Source organism: Emydura macquarii, unplaced genomic scaffold (genome assembly GCF_026122565.2).
Source record: "Emydura macquarii macquarii isolate MOO-44397 ecotype Brisbane River unplaced genomic scaffold, CSIRO-AGI_Emac_v2 contig_431, whole genome shotgun sequence".
Lineage (NCBI taxonomy): Eukaryota > Metazoa > Chordata > Testudines > Chelidae > Emydura > Emydura macquarii.
In genome coordinates, this window is record NW_027130568.1 from 12,893,731 (window position 1) to 12,915,945 (window position 22,215).

A 22,215-nucleotide genomic window follows, 5' to 3' on the forward strand; every position below is an offset into this window, starting at 1 on the left:
TCTTTCTTTCTTTCTTTCCTTTCTAAAACCCCATTTAAAAACAACATGCCTACATAACCCCCCTCCTGACAACAAAAAGGAAGGGGACACCAGAAACCTGGCCCAATGAAGATGGAAGAGAAGAATAACCTACAACAAACAAAAGCCAATCAAAACCAAAACAAAAATATCTCAAGGGAAATGATATTTTTTAAAACATAGAGAAAACACCAGTGGGTAAAGTGTGGTTTCCCCTTCCTTTTAATGGGAGACTGCATATCTGTCCCTAAGTGCTGCTGTATGAGGCTACAAACAGCATGCATGCTTTGCTTCACTCACATGATTAATATGGCACCACCCATGCAGTAAGCAGACTCTGGGGTGCCCTCAGATCCTAAAGGGATTTAGAAGATTGGTTCATGCATCCTTTTTAGGAGATAGTTTACCTGACATAAGAGAGTGGCCTGACATATTTCTCTAGTGCAGTAGTCAGTAGCCTCTTTAATCTATTCCAACCCTGCCCCCAGGATTTTCATATTCGATTTCAAGGAAGAGGTCTGATACCAGTGGGTCCTCTTCTGGATTAATCCATTCCATGTTTCCTCTGCCCCGTTAATCCGTCCCTTCCTCAGGAGTGGATTGCTGTGTCACCATGTGCTTAGAATGGAACAGGAAGTTATTTTGTTACTGTTTTCCCATTTGGGCATCTTGTCTACTTGCTGTCAGTTCATTGGGGTGAGAGAATATGGGTCATTTTTCAGTTAGGTTGACTGCATTTCAAAGGTGGAAAACTGAGGTATCTGTGGTGGTAAGGGGAGGAGTATGTGGGCAAAGATTTTGGTGGCAATCAGGAAGGTGTATGTGGAAAAGGGGGATATGGGGAAAGACAGATGCCCCTCCTTCTCAGTCCACCATGCATCCTCATTCCCCTTTGTAACTACTTTCCCTTTTTTTCAGAATGAAAAATCAGGGCACATTACAGTAATAGGTAGATTTGTATATTTAGCATACTGTATATTTAGCATATTTATCTTGCATGGTTGATCTGAACTTCGAAATAAAGTCCAATTACGGAGAGCCCCTTGAGCTTTTATTGAGCCACAATGGACATACCTGTGACTGTTTAGTTTAAGCATCCTGAAAAAAGGATCAAATGTTTCTGAGCTTCTTAAGGCTACAAATCTTGCAAGATCAAGCTTTCTTGTGATATTCACAGTTCTTCCAGTTTCTCTGGTTTTGTCAAAAATAAACTAATCTAATGGTCTATCAGTACTTTTGGTTCCCTATGAAAGGAAAAGTTGAGGCCTGCGAACATTTAAAATAACAACAAGAAAGCTAATCAAACATTTATGAACCTCAAAAAAGGTTTGGGTTAAGTTTGGGGAAAAGATTTGTCTCTTCTTAAAATCCTGATTGGTTCAATTGTCTCTATTCTTAAACTCAACCTTTTTAAAAAAAATAAAATAAAATAAAGTCAACCAAAAACCACAGCCTTCTTTAGCCCATGGTAAGGGCTTTCCAAATCAGATTAAGGCATCTCTCTTGATAGAGTGGGCCTGATTCTCCACTACCTTGGACCTTATGCAGTCATTCATAACAGCACAAAGTAAGTGCAACAATCACTCAACATGCAGTGGTGTAAATGTCTCCACTAAAGCCAGGTAGATTAAACAATTACACAACATGTTTTGTTTTACGGAATATTGTTTTATCTTAAAAGTGTTAAAGCAAGTGCCTCAATATCTTTTGTTCTCTCTTCGTTTTTGTCTTCTAAATCCTGAAGAGGAGTATTTGTGACACTAATAAAAAGAGAGATGGTGTAACAGGGACTAGCCAATCTGTCCTGATGAGTACAATCTTTTCCTGCTGCAATCAATCATATTGTCTCATTTCTCTTCTCTCCTTTCTATGGCTCATTCTCTAATTTATTTCAAGGAAAGTCAATAGGAACAGAGGATTCCGTTATGCAGTGAACATCAAGAGGAGAAATCTCTAAACAGACCAAAGAAGGGGATTGCCTGGGTTGTAATCAGTTTCTTTCTTTCTGGGTTTCAAGAAAAATCAAAATTTTGTATGGATTTTCTGAGACTTTTTTCCTCTGCGAAATCAAAACAAATCTGCTTGGGGGCTAGGGTGAGAGAAGCCTGTCTTGCTACAAAATGGCGACATTCCATCCTGAGGCAAATAAGGAAAAGTCACAACTTTTTCCTGTGGCGGTGTGAAAAGTTGTCGCAGTTGCACCAACAGCTGTATTTGCTGCTGTATAATGCTACAGTGATGGCTTCGTGACAATCTCAGACTTCTCACATGAAAACTGGTAACTTCACATAGCTGTGCTCTCACTCCCAGCCTTTCACTTGCTTATTGCTTCCATTTTTCCTTTCATCTTTGGGATACGCTCATAGTCCAACATATAAAAATGATCTCTGAGATCAAGTTGCAGTTTCCCATAACCATATACAAACGTGTGGAAACTAAAGAGAGTCATAGATCATAGGTCTGTGGAGTAAGAAAAAGACCTTAAGACAGTCCCTGTTCAGACAATAACACACTTTAAATACCTGGACCTTTGGAGATACTCTTTGTACACTAGATTTTCCTCCTCCCTACATCTGGTGACTAGCGGTAGGACATGGAAGCCGAGCACTCAAACTGGGCAAATATATCGGGGAGGGTCACATCCACATTCCTGCCACACACACTCTGATGTCTTTGATGGCTCTTGCTGTGACTGAAGGGAGTGGAGAGAACACGTGGTAGGGTGTAAAAAAACCAAAACACACACAGCCGGAGAGCAGGTTAACCCAAGCTAAGGGACACCAAGGGGTTAATAGAGGCCAGGAGGAAACAGGGGGTGGCATGCCTCTGTTATGATACACTATGGCTTTCAGAGAGCACTCACTCAAAGTGGAGAGATGAAAGAGCCTTCTGAGAGTGCTGGGGAAGAAGGTTTAAGGCTACCAAGCTGAAGGACTTTGCAAGGGCTGAGGTAGGAGTGGCTGGCTTACTTTGTTTCTTTGGAGGATGACTGGCTGGAGTAAGCCACCATTTCTGTTCCTTTTTTAAATCTTTTTCGGGACTGTGCTGCTGGAGACACCAAGATACTCTCCTTTCACCCTCGGGCACACCTCAGGATCGGAGAACTCTTTTCAGTTTTGTCAGAGGGTCAAACAAACCTATTTGTGAAATGGAACCGCAGCACAGTCAGAGGGAAAATGGGGCAGCAACCTCTCCTAACCTAAAGAGGCGAGGCACTTGTCTTCAGGGGACCATTGATATCTCCTGGCATGTTTGCCAGTTGATGCAGAACAATGGGGAAAGGCAGGTGCTTGAGTCCTGCCCAGGTGGGAATGACTATGGAAAAACAAGCATGATTGATGACATCTTTGGAGCTGTGACACTCCTGTGGCTTGCTTGCCATTATAAATATCTTGAGGCCTTCCCTGCTAGCCCTGGGTTAGTATGAGAACTGCAATGGCCTTGGGGATTGCAGAGGGGGGGGGGGTCAAAAACAAACAAAACCCAAAAAATTCTCACATTTAACTACCTCTCAGTTTAAATGGAAATCAGGCCTATACTTTTTAAAACCTCACATCGACACATGTTTCAGTGCAAGGTCAGTACCTTCTTTTTTCTTTTTGAGCTTGAATTTATTGGTTAGATTGTGTTTTCTGTGTTACTAGAGGCACGATGGGCTTTTTCCCCTCTTGGATTTATTTGATCAAATTGCTGTAGTAATTGAATCCCTTTTATTTCAGTGCTGATGTAGTAAGTAGTCTTTAAAATTCTGTTAATTTAAGTGCAGGTGTAATAAAATTATGGAAAAGAAATTGCAGTGCATGCAGAGTGGTAAAATTACTCTTCTCTCCTGCTCATTTTGGGATTTATATCAGTAAGTTGCCCTAGATATGTTAATTTTTGAGCACCTAAAAGCATAATTATCACACGATTACCACAAGCAAGTAAAATCTCTAATTCACAGGTGGACTATTTCCCATCTGCTGTAGTTCTGGGTGATTCTAGTCAAACTTGCACATTTAAAGTTTTGTACAATGCTTAGATTTCAAATAGGGGTCATGCCTGGGATTTAAACAAAAAGCGTATTAGGCAGCATATTGAAGAGGGAGGAGTAAAGGGTATAAAGCAGGGTGATACAGCAGCACAAACAGAGGTGGCTAAGAGATTCTTAGAAGATTTCATAGTTCTCACAACCACGTTGAAAGGAATACAGTAGCTAATAACCCTATATTAAGTTTCACGAGGCGATAGTTATTGAATTCCCTTCATTTTATTGCTGATGTGAGCCCCTTTATTTCAATGCAAGTTAAACAACAACAACTTGATCTTACAATGAGCTCCTCATGGACACAGGGATCTGTGTGCATGGTGCTTGTCACAGGATCAGGGCATTAACTGGTGGGGACAAATGTACACTAGCTGGTTTTCTAATACTAATGTAATTTATATTGGGAAAGATTGGATTAAAAGAACAGGTTATGCATGTGATTTTTTTTTTTTTTTTAAAAACCTCCTGTACGTAACAATCTTCTAAAACAGTATTTTACCAATTTACTTCCTACTATTTATTCTGTTTTACTTTTTACAGTTCATCCTGGACAAAGAAAATAAGTTAGTAATTTTCATGTTTGTGGATACAGGTAGTCAGTAATCTTCTAGCATTTTACTTTTATGCTCTAACGTACCATCACAATGCTTAGTTTTTAGACAAGAGAAGGTCTTTATTTTAAAATGTTTCCATTGGGATTCACACACACTAATCATGGAAATATTTCTATTGGCCTTAAGATTTAAAAATGTATTTTGCAAAACCTAAAGTTGATTTATGGTGACCCTCCTGTCAGTTACGTAGGTTTCAAATTGATGTAAATCCATTAGGAGGAGTTACCTCTCTCATATAGTGGTGTGAGATCAAAACTATGCCCTGTGTGTTTGATCCTGCATTTCTTACTATTGACTGTGGGAAGTGCAAACCTGGTACTGGTAAGTACCTTGTGCATATACTTAGAGCATTAAAACTACATTTGCTAGTTTTTAATCCAGAACCAAGTATGTTCTGGAATAGTTACTGAAAATTAAATTATAAATTGTTTTTTCCTAAGAGTTAACAGCATTCCAAAACTTTTGCCATTAATAACATTTAATATTTGCATTGTACTTAATGAGTGGGAAAAACTGCTCAAATTATAATCACTGCACTAATTAAAACAAATGTTTTGCATCTCCTTTTCCTCCTGTCAGTAAAACAACCACCACAGTTACATTAAATAGCCCTAAAAGACATAACTGTCTTGCTTCAGGCTGTAAACCAAAATTAACTACCTGAGGCTAGGAAGAAATCTCCTGTCTTTTTCCATAATTGTCTGTCTATCTTTCATGTTCTTCTGAAGTATCTGATACTGGGGAGTGCTGGTGACAGCAGAATATTGAAGTAGATTAACCATTGATCTAATATAGTATGCCAGTTATGTTTCTATGTTGTGTGTGGCTCTTCTCTTCTATACCCATTGTTAAAGTGCACAGATATTTGTGGCAACCATTCCTTCCAGATAGTCAACTAGAACTCTTCTAGTGATTCCTGACAATGGTTGACACCGCTGCCATTTATCTAAGAAGCTTTGTCACTTGTAACATCTTTGCAGAGCGCAAATGGCATCTATGAGATCTGGCTCCAGAAGGAAATGATGGACATTCTGAGACATCTAATACTTATGGACTTTGGTTGTTAGACAGTAGTGGAAACATAAGCAAATATGTTTTTTTTTAACTGAATGGTTCTGTAAGAGGGAAGACATATGTCGTCTATTTTTGCTGCCTCTTCTGAGCCAATTAAAGCGTGATATTGTTTCCCAGTTAATGAGGCAGACACTCTCTCACTTTGCTCAGCTGCGGAAGTGTTCTTGTTGCTATACAGGTTTCTTTACAGTGAGAACAGTAGCTGCTGCAGCATTATTGATAGAAGAAACTGTGTTAACAGCAACGATGACACAGTCTGACTGATATGCCATGCCAAACAAAGAAGGCTTTCTAAACTCAGCACCGTCTTGCTGAAGAAGAGATCTATTGTCACTTGATTGGCATTTCAGTCGTGACTGTCTGATTCTCTGCATTTAGATGACCCCAGAAAAGAGGGCTATAGGGCCCCCATTCAGCAAACCCCTTCAGCCTTATTGAAGTCAATGGTGCTTAGCATGCTCTTGAAGCTTTACTGAGCAGGGATGGATTTAATCATATGTTTAAATGCTTTCCTGAATGGGGGCCATAGCGAGAAGCATTGATAAGCAGCAGTGCATTGGGCTCCACAGCAAAGATATTGATGGCGTCAGGATGGAAGGAGAGACACAACAAATGAAATTGCTACAGAGAGAGGAGAGCCCCTGCCTCCAGCTTAAAAACCTCTTGCACACTCCAGTGTCACAGAGCTGAGGGAGAAGAGGAGCATGGTAAAGATGAGGGTGTCACTCAACTGTCCACTTAGGCAGATGCTAGCGGGCATATATGCTCGCTTTAAGGATTGCAGTTTAGACACCCAAGGTTTGAGAGAGAGAAGGGTTCACTTCATTACAATGACCTTCTGTAATAATCCAAACACTTTATGTAAGGGGACTTCTCTTTCCCAGTTCTTAATCTTAGGCCATCTGAACGGTCCCAAAACTATAATAGTCATAGAATTTCAATGCATCACAGAAAACTGCTTCGCCGTGCCTTTATTCAAGAGAGGTAGTGAAGTCAAGTTGATAAGGCACTACACAGAGTCTTTTGGGGGGAGAGGAACCTGGGTTTTATTCCTAGTTCTTCCACTGACCAACTATGTAACCTTGGGCAAGTTCACTTCTGTGTCCCAATTTTCCTGTCTGTGACAGAGGTGTAATACTTAAATCCTTTGTAAAGCACTTTGAGATTCAAACATGAAGAATACTATATAAAAGGTAGATGGTTAGTCTGAGTTCAGTATTTCCCCAGTTCCATTCACCAAATACTCTGTGTTTCTATTTTTACACCCACCCAGTAGGGAGTTAACACCCTGATAGCGAGGTTGTAGAGTCAATGGCTGCTGGCCATCACACTGCTGCTTTTAACCCTCTAATTTGCCTACATTATTATGTACTCCATATAAAAGGTCCCAGTCCTGTCCCACAATGGCAGCTTTGCGCAATTCCCTATCTTATTGTTTTACTTGGGTTTAATTCATTCCCTTTATTTTATCCTAGTTTATTTTTCAATTTTAAACAATACATTGGTTTAATTGGCTATTGCATCAGTTGTGCAGTGCAGTGCTGTTCCACTCGCTTGCTGTTTCTAATGCTTTTTTTTTATCATTTTCATTCATTAAAAATACTGTTTGAAATGGAGTCTATCTCATCCATTTTTATCCTTCTGTCCACTAGATTAGAGAATGGTTTGGCTGCTGTGAGTAACCGGGAAGAGCAGGTTATCATACTTGTACAGAAATAGCATCTTTGAGCCAAATTTCGAAGCACTGTATCAAATGTTAATTAATTAACCTTCTCAGTAATGCTGAAGTAGAGAATATTGATCTGTAAAATGGGCATAATAAGAAAAGTGAGGCATGGTGAGGTTAAGAAACTCTGTCCAAGGTCACATTGTGAATTTGAGGCAGGGCCCTGAGGACTGTAAATCCTTGGCTGCTGCTCTAACTACTAGACACATGGCCTCCCATTAGATAATTGAGAAGAAGAGCTCGTAGCCAGTCTTTGCAAAGAACCTGGCTGGCACCTTTGCCAATGTTCTACTACTGTAAGTAGCAAGGGCCATCCTACGCTATTGTCTGAATTTTCTTTAGGGATTGTGAGATTCATCTTTCTTTACTAGTCTATATTCAGATAATGCATTCTATTTTTGTGCTTAATGAGATAATGTTAGTCATGGTTTCTAATAAGGACAAGTATGGGAGAGGAAAAAAAGATGATGAATGTTTCTAACTTTAGGTTATCTCTGTGTTCATTGAGAGATCTCTCGATTTCTTGCAGAGCCAACAGCTGCATTGCCGCTGCTCCTGATCTGCAGACATGCTTGTTGTTGTATTATAGGGCTTCTATTGTTTTTACAGTAGAGAATCTTGACGCGGACTGGCTGATGTCCTCCAAAAACGCACCATAGAAGTATAGGATTGCTTCCTCCTGGCAAGAACCTGTTCATTTGACTGTAGCATCAGATTCAAGTGTTCCCTTTAGCTGAATTAAATTATCTAGACTTGTGTGTGCCACTCAGGATGGGTGCGGGGGGGAAGAGGAGGGTGGCAATAACAGATCCATACTCGGCATATGGCATCAAAGGTGCTGGAACAATTGGTATAGTGGGGGGTGCTGAGAGCCATTGAACCAAACTGTAAACCCTGAATATCATGAGAACCATTTCAAGCCAGGGGGTGTGACAGCACCGCCATCAGCCCTAATTCCAGCAACTGTGTATGGCATGGCAATTTATGGGAGGCAGACACTTGATCTGTATAATCTCTTCTCTTCCTGAGCAATTCCACTGCCCTCTAGTACAACAACATATTTTATGGGGTTTGGTTTTGTTGCACTGGGTGAATATTCCTTAAGAATGTGAAAAGGCCACCGATCATTTTTTTGGCTGGGTCAGGTCTTCCACCAATTTCTCTCTCTCTCTTTCTGTGTGTGTTTAAATGAACATTTCTGGCGGACTCATGTCAGATATCTCTTTTTGTATTCCATTTCAGCTCAACTCCTATTGTGCCCCATACCACTACAGACAAATCCTGTTACTGTGCCTTTTAATGTAGGGGATACTCTTATGGTTCTAAGAGGGGTTTGACTGCTTCATTTGAAGAACAGTGGCTTTTTGCCATGTTTCTTTCTTCACTATCCAAGGGGCTTAAGTCTCAGTCTTGGATCCTTAACCTCCAAAACTGCTCCCTGTGCCCCTTCCAAAAGTCCTTCTTTCCCAAACACTCCATCTCTATAACGACCATCTCCTGAAACTTCATAATATTCTTTCCCAGCTATTCCAGGAGCATTTTTTCTTTCTATCTTCCTCCATCTTCCCTAGGCAGCTGAAAATCAGGCACTTGGTCTTTCATTATTTTGTCATTCCCCTTCAGGTTATTAGTTTTGGACACAGAGGATTAGAGGATCCTTTCTTAGCCTGTCTCTTCTTTAAGGGGGTGTCTACATCAGTCTTTTCTCTGAACCTTTTCCTGGTGGTGCCAACACTGATGCAACTTTATAGGTGGAGGGAACAGTCAGAGTGCAACATAGTTAGGGCTCCAGGCAGTTGCAAGGATGCTAATCACTGTGTCATCTAAACCTTTTCAGAGCAGCTCGACAGAACATATGGCTGCCCACTCCTTGTCTATCCTTATGCTTTCCACCACGGTTCTCACTGGTGAAACAGCACAAAGCCTAGAATAGACAAGATCTTGCTCTACTTGGCCTCACTCTGCTTGTCAATCACTTTTTAGCTCTGCAGATCTGACATCTCCCAGGATCCAGTACTTTTTCCCTTGAATAAAACTTGCATAGTAAGGGTATGAGGCAATGAGCTGTTAGGCTTTTCATGAATTGGGCCCTGTGCCAGAGTAAGAGCATTAGAGCAATCCCAATGGAGGAAGATGTAGGAACTCTTTCGCTAATCTTTTACAAATGCTAGCTTTGATTACAAGCTTTAGTTACACCATCCTGCAAAATGTTCCACAAAACCATACTGGTTCCCTGTTCCATATTCTCAGCAGGCAGAAATTGCTACTACTTTTAATTTTATGGGTCTGGTGGCTCTGCGTTTTAGGGTTTGTCTACACTTGAAAGTTAATCTGTAATAGCTAGGGTCTGAATTTAAAATGGATTAACTATTTACTAGTTTGAGTCCACTTTCCAAGTGGTTTAAGCTAATTTGGGTCTTGTCTCCATGAACATTTAGTTTGTGGCAAGATGGGTCATGAATCTACCTGGCACTAACCTGTGGTGGTTTAACTGTCTGTGTGGACCAGAGTGATGCACATTAACAGTTTGTTAATTAACTTTCATCTAGTCCTGTTTCAAAGAGGACTAGATCAAAGTACATTAATGAACTGTTAGTGTGTGTCAACAGGGTCCACATGGACAGCTGATCTGCAGCAGGCTATGGCAGGGAAGGTACACAACTTGGTTTGATGCAAACTAAGGGTTTGTGTAGACAAATCTTTGACATAAGGTACTACCAATAAAGATATTAGATTAAAAACATACAATACTCCTGCTTGAAGGTTGCAGCATAACACTACTTTTATTCTTAGAAACCAGAACGATAACACACAGTAACCAGAAACAGAGGGAGACAAAGCAAGTTAGCCCCTTAGGCAATGAGGCATAACTCACCCCGACTTGCTCTAAGCTGACTTTTTCCAGGCTGACTCTGATCTCAGGCTTTCCTACAGAACCACCTAACTAGTAAGCAGGGCCAGGACTTTCCTTTTCCCCTACCTTCTCTTAAAATGAAAGCTTGCAATTCCAGTACAGTGCTCAATACAACACCGTGTCTATACATGGAGTTAATGAGGAATAGCTATTCCAGAATAAATTCCCATTTAGATGAGCCCTTATTCATGTGAGTAGTTCACAGACTCAGTGGGACTGCTCACATGAGTAAAGGCTGCAGAATCAAGACACTTATCTAGTTTTAAGAGGTCTCTTTCACTCCAACTGATGTGCAGTTTAGCCTGCTTACATCAAATAAATGGCTTATAATTGATGGAATCAGTTATCTCTCTTGCTGCAAGAAAAAGAAAGATTCCTCCAAAGATGTCCTCCCATCCACCCCTGGAGAATAGGATTGTCAAATTGAATACAGACTCATAAATTAGTGAAAAACACAGTTAATTGGGAAGATTTATAGGCTTCTTAGTAGGAATGTTTTTTAATTTGAAATGTCAATGTATTCCCTGAAGGGCAACATTACTTCTGTTGAAGCCATAATTGGAGTGGGCTAACGTTTAGTGATAGGAGGAATAAAAACAATCTTCACTCTTGACCAAGAAGAAAGCCAGAAGAGAGTTAAACTTCATGGACCATAAAAATGTCAGGTCCATCACATATTTTTAAGACTCTCTGTAGAGACTACAAAAGAGCCCGAAAGATGATTGGGAGCTATGGGCAGAGGTCAGAAAAGAGGTTTTCTATGTCTAATTCTGGTGCTAAGTAAGATACTTCATCTGGACCATTTCACAAACTTAATTTTCCTTTAGGTTTAGAAAGTGATGCTAGCAAACTAATATGGTTTAGTCTGAGTTTGCTTGAAACATTGTGTGGTTGAGTGTTACTTCAACATGGAAGGTGAGCAACATATATTACCTGTGGACTAGGTATGACAGAAATATCATATCAGACATGGAATTAAATTTGTGTGTCAAAGATGATTAACTAGTATGTGTTAAGTTGGCTTGGTCTCTAGATTTTGAAACAACACAAGAGAAGGAATGTCTGTAAATAGGTTGGAAATAGAACATGGAATGAGGGTAGTTTGTGGTTTTTTATTTTTCTCTTGTTTTCTCCCTTAATTTCTAAACATCATCCTGAGCCCTCATTTCTAGCTGGCTTCTGAGGAAGGTGTAATATTTTCCCTACACACAGGACCACTATATAATTTCAGAATAAATAGCTCGTAATGTAGATTAAGGAATGCAACATAAAGAGGAGGGTAAAACAAATGCCCATTATGGAAACAGTTATGCATGTGCATAACTTTATGTATTCGGGTAGTCCCAATGAAGTGTGAGGGGCTTCAACAGCCAGCTGAGGATTTCCCTGACATGGAATCAACCCTGAATGTCGGAGCCAGCTCTGCACCACCTGTTGTTGGCCTCCCCGTGGATGGGGTGCTCTACACTCGGATCATCCTGGTCAGACAGAATGGTTCTTAGAAAGCTATTACTGCCTCTGTAAATTGGAGCAGCCCTTTAGAATTCCTACTCTTTGGAAGGGTTGGTGGGTGGAGGAGAAAATGGGAGGATGGCAGAAAACCACCAATGTCACCACCTCCCTCCCTCAGGTGTGCTGAATGCTGATGGAGCACCCGAATATCTGCCCCTCTATTTGTCTGAGGTTTTTACCTGGAACTGAAAAATCTGAAGTCCTCTAGAGCAGCGGTTCCCAACTTTTTTGAGTGTGTGGACCCCTTTTCAACCACCAAACATTTCGTGGACCACCACATGCTACCAGTTTTATTTGAAATTGTACATTTCCTTGGTGAGGATGTTAGTAATATTTTTCTTTTCCGCGGGCCCCCTGTAGTAGCCTCGTGGACCACAGCTCTAGAGCAGCGGTTCCCAACCTATCTGAACATGCCTTGTTATGATGTATGCCAGACGGTGGTGTGTTATGATGAACAAACTTTAAGTAGTAAGACCCAGATCCACAAAGGTACTTGGGTGTGTAAGTCCCACTTCTAGGCATCATTCCAATCCACAAAATACCTGCTCAGCTATCCTCTAATCTCATAAGTGCCTGAATTCACTTTAGCATCTGCATTTTGGCTGTAAAAGTTGGCTGTAAAAAACTGTAAAAGTTCTCTACGTGCCTAAGTTTCTGTCTCTGGACATGCACACTGCTGCTTCATTTTAGGCATCTGGATGTCTGTCTCCTGCTGATGCTCCAGAATGATCCACAAACCAGGGGAAGACAGACACTCCCCTGCCTTGGACCCCTATTCAAATCCGATGTCTCAAAACCTATGGGATATTATAACCACTGATCTATGGCATAGTCTGATATGGGGCTCCTTCAGTCTCTCCCATTGAAGCTGTTCCACTTTGGATAAAAACTTAAATAGTCACTGGAGCAGGAGGACTAGATACTGGATCTCCCACTTCCCAAGCAGGTTCTCTGGACTTCAGACTACGAAGTTATTTCTCTCTCTCTCGCCCAATGACATTATACACAATGGAACAGATCCAACACTAGAGATTGAGGGAGTGCCTAGGTCAGGCTTTGTGGATCGTATTGTTCCTGTGATTTTTCTTGGGCACCTAAAAGTTACATGTTGTAATGCTCAGTGTCACAACACCCAAGTCCTTTTGTGGACCTGGGCCTAAGTTCAGATAAACACTCAGTAGTTCAGCTCCTCTTCAAAATGTATCCAACATCCTCTGGTTTTCAAATTGGTTGGCAATTTGAAGAGTTCTGGGACTTCCTGCTTTGACTTGGTATATTTCCAGTCATTCCCATGATTCTTCAGTATTTACATTTCCTTCCATCTTGTTCCATAACAAACAGTGTTAGTTACTGGCTTATGTTTGGTGCCTCTATTTAATACTAATTAAGCAATAAGACATGACCACCAGCAGAATATTTCTAAGGCCAGTGCACCCTGTATGTGTCGGGGAGCAGTGAGGTCTTCAGCCAAGTGCAACAAGTCTTAAAAACTCACTGCTTAGAGTGTCCTGCAGTTACCATTGCATGACATAGGATTATGTGGGAATATGGTCTGGTAACTGTATGGCATCAACAACTCAAGTGTGGAAATATCTACTCCGGCCTCAGTTTGTAAACTTATTCCTTAAACTTGCTCCTTTACTCTGCTGTATTTTCCGAGTAACTTCAGATTATTGTTGTTCTTTTTGATTGACACCATTGTAACTGAAAATAGAATTTGGTTCCAGATATGTACCAAGAGTAAGAACAGAAATTCTTTGGCGTAACATGGACGTTGTCTTTGGACAAAGAGGCGGAGGGAAATTGCTGTTTGGATACAACCAAGGACAAAATGATTTTACATTTCATGGAGACTTTCTTCATGTACAAAGTTGCTTTGTTCTGAGTACATAAAAGGGCTATTATAAAAGAGTGGCATTTTGTAAAGGCACATGAACCCTGTCTAGAATATTTTGTACCTCATTTTACTGAACAGCTTTAATGTGCCCTTTAAAAATTGCCGGGAGAGTTTAATTTCACCTGCATAACACTTCTGACAAACTCTTGTTCCTGAAAGCATAATAATACGTAACATCTAGGGTTTAATATACAAATACTGCCATATCTGGTAAAAATACTTTCTGAAGCAATAAATCAAATCCTCCATATCAAATTGCCTCTCATCCCCTGATCCCACCTCCATAAATTATAGTTTGAGAGCAAAATGGTGGTAGCATTTTAAATCAAATGTATTTTTTAATTAAAATCGCTCAAAAATTCGCAGACTTACACATGACTTGGAGCAAGATTTATTGCTTAAAAATCCTAGATGTCAGTTTGGTGATCCAAGATGATTCTTGATGGTTGATATAGCCTCACTATGTTTCTAACTCAGGCTAGAAAAATCGCTGCAAAGTGATCCTGACAGTGAAAGCTGTCAAAGTGTGTATTTCAATAAACACCTTACATAAAAAATGTTAGGGGGAAGAAGGAAAAAATCCCAGCCAGCACTAAGATTCAGCACTAAGACTTCTGCACTAAGTTGCATTGCCTCTGACAGAGTTTTTTCATGTCAAACAATTTTGTTAAGCTTCTTGCAGTGTGTCCTAAGTAGTGTCTATTAGCATCATCCTGTCAGTTTCCCTGGCAACCGAGCCAGTCAATTCAGTCACAGTTTAAAAGCTGTGGAAAAGCACCTGCATCTAGAGTGATGGACAAAATTACAAAGAGCAGGCAGGCTATATCCACTTCTCTTTGGAACAACTGTGGTTTTTTTTCTATGGCCCATTCTGTTTTAATTAAATTCTAAGCTCTTTAAAACCAGGAGTATTATTAAGCATGAACCTGTCCTATGCTCATTTCTTGACTTTGTCCCTAGAGATGGGGCCCAAGCCCAAAGTCCCAGATTCAGCCTCTCCTAAACTGTGGGGAGTAAAACTTTACAGTCTGGGTCCATTTCTAGTTTCCTCTCTCAATTTTGGTGGATTACTTGCACTCTTTCAAATTAATAATTAGAAACCAGAAGGCAGCAGCAAGGTGACTTCTTGGCTGTTGTTGCTAGAGAAATGTGGTGGACAGATATGTTCATACGTGCTTGCTGTGTTTCCTGGAGATAATCGGTTTTATCCATTGGGGTTTGCCAATGCAAGGGGACAGAATCCAGTCTGTGGGTCCCTTGTAGCAAAACCTCTGCCTGGAGAGGAGGCTGCAGAGACATTATTTGTGACCACCAGCCAATTAGTGGCCTACAGTTAGTCTGAGTAGCTCCAAAAGTGGGAGATGTTGAGTTGGCTTGGAGATGCATTGGTGTGTGTCTCCTATGGAGCCCCAGTCAAAACTTAAAGCTGATTTCTCAGGTGGAATATCTTCAGGAGAAGTTGAAGTAATTGGTGTCTCCTTCACCCTGGGAATAAATGCTGCCTTCCATGCTGCTGGTTTCCTTTACCCCAGATGTGAAGAGGTGTGACTTGCAGCATTTTTGTATCTCTTGGGGTTAATCTAGATCACTGCATTTTAGTAAGTAATGTCTTGAACACTCATAGACACCTTTCATTTTTATGTGTTTTTATGTCATTCTCTCTGATCAGTTTGATCTGTTGTTTTGACCTAATAGCTAAAGACCATCACATTCCTTCTACAAAGTAATAGGAAGGAATCAATACCTCTTGGTCTGTAAACACTTGCTTTTTTTGTTTTACTGTATAGCTAAGATCTTCTCTGGGTGCCAGTGAGTGGTACAGTATCAACGGCTTTGGAAAATGAAGACCTCTCTGTATCCCTGGAATACAGTAATGCATATAATTGAATGCAGTAATTGAAGCTTCTTTTTGCTATGTGGAAAGCTCTCCTATTAGAGTGACAATCCTTGGTCTATCTTACTGCTGAGATGCCTAATGGTTCCAATTAATTCTGCTTGTAATGGTAGCTATTATATGTGGATGACTATACACTGAACAGCCATCAGATTGTCAGTGACTTAAGAGATGATGTGCCAGTATGTGTTTGTCATTATTGACTGGTAATTTTTCTTTCAGAAAGTTGTTTGTTTTTTCAACTATTTTGCTGTAGTTTCAGATCCAGTCATCATTTCCATCCCTCCCTCTAAATGAAGGCAGATGTATGCCTAAAAACTTCATCTACTTCAAGATACCTTTTCTTTACCCTAGCATCTCATAATCACCTGTTTTACAAAAGTGTGAATGAAGCGAGGTTCTGCACTGTTTCTATCTCTTGTTCTTCCATGGTTTCCAGGTAGTAATAATTTTTAAGGAGTAACATGAACGAACCTAAGACTTTGGTGCTTTTTAGCTGATTAACCGCCTTAAGCCTTGGCTCCCATTTATTTCCTCTTGCCATGATGAAAATCATCTTCTGAACATCATTTATGGGTATCATTGCATTTATGAATTCATTTAATGTTGCTGCAAATGGGATATCATCTTATTGTCCTCTTCTGTGTTTATAATTAATTGGTTTGAGCGTTTTTTTTCCTCCTTGTTTTCCTCAAGGATTACTTATCTTGTCTTTTGTGTGCTTGTTTTCTTTCTCAAAGACTTTCTCCAATCACATCTCAATATTCTTATGATCTATCAAGTTTTCCTGAGCATATTTGTATGGTATGTGTTGCTTTTGTTCTGATTCACGGTTTTTAATCCATCAATGAACCTCATGTACAGTAAAATTCTGACAGTGAGATGGAAATAGATTTGCTATAATTAGCTGAGCAGAGAAATGTAACATTTAACCCACAGAAAATTTGTCAAATTATTTATTTTCTTGCCACAGAGGGCAGGATAAGAGGCAATGGGTTCAAACTACAGCATAGCACCTTTAGATTAAATCTCAGGAAAAAATTCCACAGTGTCAGAACAGTAGGACAATGAAACAGACTGCCTAGGGAGGTTGTGGAAGCACCTTCACTGGAGGTTTCAAAAGGAGGCTAGATAGCAGATACAACAAATCCTGCATCTTGTCAGGGAGTTAGACTAGATGACCCTTTTGGTCCCTTCTCACCCTATGATTCTATGATTTTACTGGTTTTAGCAGGGGCTTGAAAAAAGCAAGGAATGCACCTATAACAGAATCCAAATCATTGAAATGAATAACTTATTTGACTTTTTTTTTTTTTCTTTTGTGGTTTAATGTAAAGAATTCAGAGTCAGATCTTAGAAGGTGCTGAACACTTTCCATTGGAGTCAAGTAGAATAAAATGAAAATGCAACTGGTGTTGATTGAAAGTAATATTATTTTCAACCACCATCTGCAGCCATGTTTGTTACCTGGGAGAGAGAAACTCTCCCATCCATTGCTTTCTCTCTCCCCAAGACAGGGGAACTCTATGCTAATGATAAGGGAATTCTTTAAGATGACCAGGAAAGTCATTGTGACTCATTCAACAAGGGGGAGGGAGGGAGGGAGTGCAATTTCTCATGGTAACCGAACTTAAATAGAACAGAAACGTCCTCTCTAAATGCCCAACCTTCTTTTTGGATGATGAAATAGGATGCTACCTCCAGAGAATCCATTCCAGTTTTCTACCACTTGGAGAAACTTTTGAGGGCTTGATTCTTCATTGCTTTCCACCTTGTGTAGTCACGCACACCCGTGTAAAGTGGTATAAATACTGTCTTTCTGGTAGTATTTTGTAATTGCTTTGCGTGGGAACAAATGGCTACAAAAATAGATTTAGTGGTTGCTTTGTGTGCACTCGTATAGTACAGACCTGCTTAGTAAAGCTCAAAGGTTATGTACCCAATTGAGTACCCATGTGTTGATTTAAAGAGCTCCTCATTACACTTCTGTTATCTCTCACTCATCTTGTGTCAGTCATAGAAAGCCCTCCAATTAAAGTAGGAGTAAAATCTGACACTCCCATCAGCACTGGACTTGGGCTTCAATGTCAACTGTGATATGTTTGCAATGTACTGTGTGTGTATATAAAACATGATGGGCTGGAGGGGTATTGACATGAGTGTGGGATGGCTGCATTACTCGTGGGTGGTAAAGTATTAGTTTCTGTGTTGCACAGGTATGAGTAAATGAAGCCCTTTGCATCCATTTAAATTCAAATGATAAGATGCACACATTCAAGACTGTCTTACTTTTGGTCTCTTAATTTGTTCTGAAATGTTAGTATTAATACTACTTTCTGAAGATTTTTCATGGGATGGGTGCTTATACTGCTTAGATTTTGTATTTATGAAGAGGTTTTTTTTTCTTCTCAGTCTGTAACATTTTTGGTGCGTTCTCTGTAAATCTTCATGTAGCAGTAGCTGCATTTCCTTCAAATGTGGCTGCCATGAAAAAAGGTAGCTTCATTTATAAGCCAGGAAGCACAGAGCAGAGAAAGAACTGCCATTTAGACATGAGTATTTGCTTAGATCTTTAAAGATTGTTCAATATAGGCCTGATCCAAACCTACTAAGCCAGTGAAAAAGGTCTCATTGATTTCAGTGGACACTGGATCCAGTCAGCCAAACAATGCAGAAAGCTAGAGAACGATAAAACAATGCAGAAGATGCCTCTAATTTTATAAAGACAAAAATGTTGCAAAATTTCAATAGGTTTCTGCTAGCCTTAAAAGCCTCTCAGCCAATGAACAGTGCAAATATAAGCAACAAAAATTACATTGTTTTTGAGCTTAGTGAGTTGACAAATTCAGGTTGACAAGTCAGACTTGTTCACTACCCATGAATGTCAATAGCAGTAGTTGAATTCCCAGAAATAGCAAGACATTATGGAATGAGTCACATAGGCTTTTTTAAGGACTTCTCTTTCCTCTGGAAACTTCATGATTCAGTTCATATCACTGCATTGAAATAACTGTGAAAGAAGCGCAGAATGATCACCATGTTAATGGTCAAAATTGATTAAAGTCAAGTGCTTATTTAGACATAAGAATATCTTCCATGTTAGAGTAATTGAAATATTAGATCCTTGTTGAGTAGCTGTCCAGCCTAGTTACTTAAATTCTAGTGGGACTCCAATGCAGATTCCTCTTCCAGCTTGCTTATGACACAAGCGAAAGAATCTTTAATTTTTTAAATAAAAACTTGTGTTTGACCATTTAAGGAGACTTGTGAATGAGTTCTTCTACAAATACCTCTCCTGAATTTATATTTTCCAACAGTATTTTTTTATTTTATTACTGACATGCAGTATATTTATTCTACTGTTCCATTTTCTTTGCCCATTTTGTGTGTTCATGTGCAAAATAGTTTACCACATAGATAAACTGAATATACATCAGCAAGAATACAAACAAGCCCAATTCATGTTCCTCTGTAAATGTCTTTTCTTTTTATTTTTTTCATCCCCCTTCTGAAGATACTGACAAAACCCAGCACAACGGTTTAAAGTAGCCTCTTCTTATAGGGAATAAACCACACAAACATTCCTCACTCAATCATTACTGAGTTAACAGTTAGAAGTATTTGAACATAGACTCATAGAAGATAAGGGTTGGAAGGGACCTCAGGAGGTCATCTGGTCTAATCCCCTGCTCAAAGCAAGACTAACCCCAACTAACTCATTCCAGCCAGGGCTTCGTTAAGCCGAGCCTTAAAAACCTCTAAGGATGGAGATGCCCCCACTTTCCTCGGTAACCCATTCCAGTGCTTCACCACCCTCCCAGTAAAAATGTTTTTCCTAATATCCAACCTAGACCTCCCCTACTGTAACTTGAGACCATTGTTTCTTGTTCTGTCATCTGCCACCACTGAGAATAGCCTAGCTCTATCTTCTTTGGAACCCCCTTCAGGTAGTTGAAGGCCCCCTAATCGACCCCCCTTCTTTTCTGCAGACTAAATAAGCCCAGTTCCTTTAGCCTCTCCTAATAAGTCATATACTCCAGCCCCCTAATAATTTTCATTGCCCTTTGCTGGACTGTCTCCAATTTGTCCACATCCTTTCTGTAGTCGGGGGCCCAAAACTGGACACAATGCTCCAAATGAGGCCTCACTAGTGCTGAACAGAGGGGAATAATCACTTCCCTCAATCTGCTGGCAATGCTCCTACTAATGCAGCCCAATATGTTGGTAGCCTTCTTGGCAATAAGGGTACATTGTTGACTCTTATTCAGTTTCTTTTCCACTGTAACTCCCAGGTCCTTTTCTGAAGAACTGCTGCTTAGCCAGTTGGTCCCCAGTCTGTAGCGGTGCATGGGATTCTTCTGTCCTAAGTGCAGGACTCTGCACTTGTCCTTGTTGAACTTAATCAGATTTCTTTTGGCTCTATCCTTCAATTTGTCTAGGTCACTCTGTATCCTATCTCTACCCTCCAGCATATCTACCACTCCCCCCCAGCTTAGTGTCATCCGCAAACTTGCTGAGGGTGCAATCTACCCCATCCTCCAGATCATTCATGAAGATGTTGAACAAAACTGGCCACAGCACTGACCCGTAGGGCGCTTCACTTGTTACCGGTTGCCAGCTAGACATCAAGCCATTGATCACTACCCCTTGAGCCTGATGATTTAGCCAGCTTTCTATCCACCTTATAGTCCATTCATCCAACTCCTACTTCTTTAACTTTCTGATAAGAATACTGTGGGAGACCATATCAAAAGCTTTGCTAAAGTCAAGGTATATCACGTCCACTGCTTTCCCCACATCTCCAGAGCCAATCACATTGATCAGGCATGACTTGCCCTTGGTGAATCCATGCTAACTGTTCCTGATCACCTTTCTCTTCTCAAAGTGCTTCAAAACGGATTCCTTGAGTACCTTCTCCATGATTTTTTCAGGGACTGAGGTGAGGCTGACTGTTCTGTAGTTCCCTGGATCCTTCTCCTTCCCTTTTTTAAAGATGGGCACTATATTTGGCTTTTTCCAATCATCTGGGATTTCCCCCGATTGCCACAAGTTTTCAAAAATAATGGCCAATGGCTCTGCAATCACACCAACCAACTCCCTCAGCATTGATGCACTGCATCCGGCCCCGTGGACTTGTGCATATCCAGCTTTTTAAAATAGTCCTGAACCTGTTCTTTCAGTACTGAGGGCTACTCACCACCTCCCCATTCTGTGCCGCCCAGTGCAGTAGTCTGGGAGCTGACAGAGGCAAAAAAGGCATTGAGTACTTCAGCTTTTTCCACATCAACTGTCACGAAGTTGCCTCTCCCATTCAGTAAGAGGCCCATGCTTTCCCTGATCACCTTCTTGTTGCTAACATACCTGTGGAAATCCTTCTTGTTACCCTACACTTCCTTTCCTAGCTGCAACTCCAATTGTGCTTTGGCCTTCCTGATTTCAGCCCTCCATGCTTGAGCAATATTTTTATACTTTTCCCTAGTCATCCATCCAAGCTTCCACTTCTTGTAACCTTCCTTTTTGTGTTTTAAGCTCACTGAATAATTCTCTGTTAAACCAACCTGCCATATCTGCTATTCTTTCTGCACATCAGGATGGTTTGTTCCTGCACCTTCAATCAGGTTTCTTTTAAAATACAGCCAGCCCTCCTGGACTCCTTTACCCCTCATATTAGCCTCCCAGGTGATCCTGCCCATCAGTTCCCTGAGGGAGTCAAAGCCTGCTTTTCTGAAGTCCAGGGTCTGTATTCTGCTGCTCCTCTTTTTTCCTTTTGTCAGGATCCTTTACTCGACCATCTCATGATCACTGCTTCCCAGGTTGCCATTCACTTCTACTTCTCCAGCAATTCTTCCCTGTTTTTGAGCAGCAGGTCTAGAGGAGCTCAGCCGCTAGTTGGTTGCTCCAGCACTTGCACCAGGAAATTGTCCCCAACAATCTCCAAAAACTTCCTGCATTGTCTGTGCTCTGCTGTATTGCTCTCCCAGTAGATGTCACGGTGACTGAAGTCACCTGTGAGAACCAGGGCCTGTGATCTGGAAACTTCCAATAGTTGTCTGAAGAAAGTGTCATGTGCCTCATCCTCCTGGTCTGGTCTATAGCAGATGCCCACCATGACATCACCCTTGTTGCTGTTGCCTTTAAATGTAACCCGGAGACTCTCAACAGACTTTTTTCTCCAGTTTCATACTGGAGTTCTGAGCAGTCCTATTGCTCTCTTACATACAGTACAACTCCTCCACCTTTTCTCCCCTGCCTGTCCTTCCTCAACAGTTTATACCCATCCATGACAGTGCTCTGCTCGTGTGAGTTACCCCACCAAGTCTCTGTTTATTCCAATCACATCATAGTTCCTTTACTGTGCCAGGACTTTCAATTCTTCCTGCTTGTTTCCCAGGCTTCTTGCGTTCATGTACAGGCATCTAAGATAATTAGCCAAGTGCTCTACTTTCTCAGTATGAATCAGGAGGCCTCACCTGTTGCACCCTGCTCCTTGGGCTTCCTCCTGGTATCCCACTTCCCCACTTACCTCCGGACTTAGGTCT

General features: G+C 40.7%; 1 long non-coding RNA gene across 2 annotated transcripts in view; it reads left to right on the plus strand.

Moving 5' to 3' along the window:
* The first annotated feature begins 3,449 nt into the window (after positions 1-3,449).
* Positions 3,450-22,215, plus strand: part of LOC137146270 (uncharacterized) — an 89,708-nt gene continuing 70,942 nt past the window's right edge. For both annotated transcript variants that reach the window (XR_010917888.1, XR_010917887.1), the window contains exon 1: positions 3,450-3,595. This is a non-coding gene — a long non-coding RNA (uncharacterized lncRNA). The remainder of the gene's footprint in view (positions 3,596-22,215) is intronic.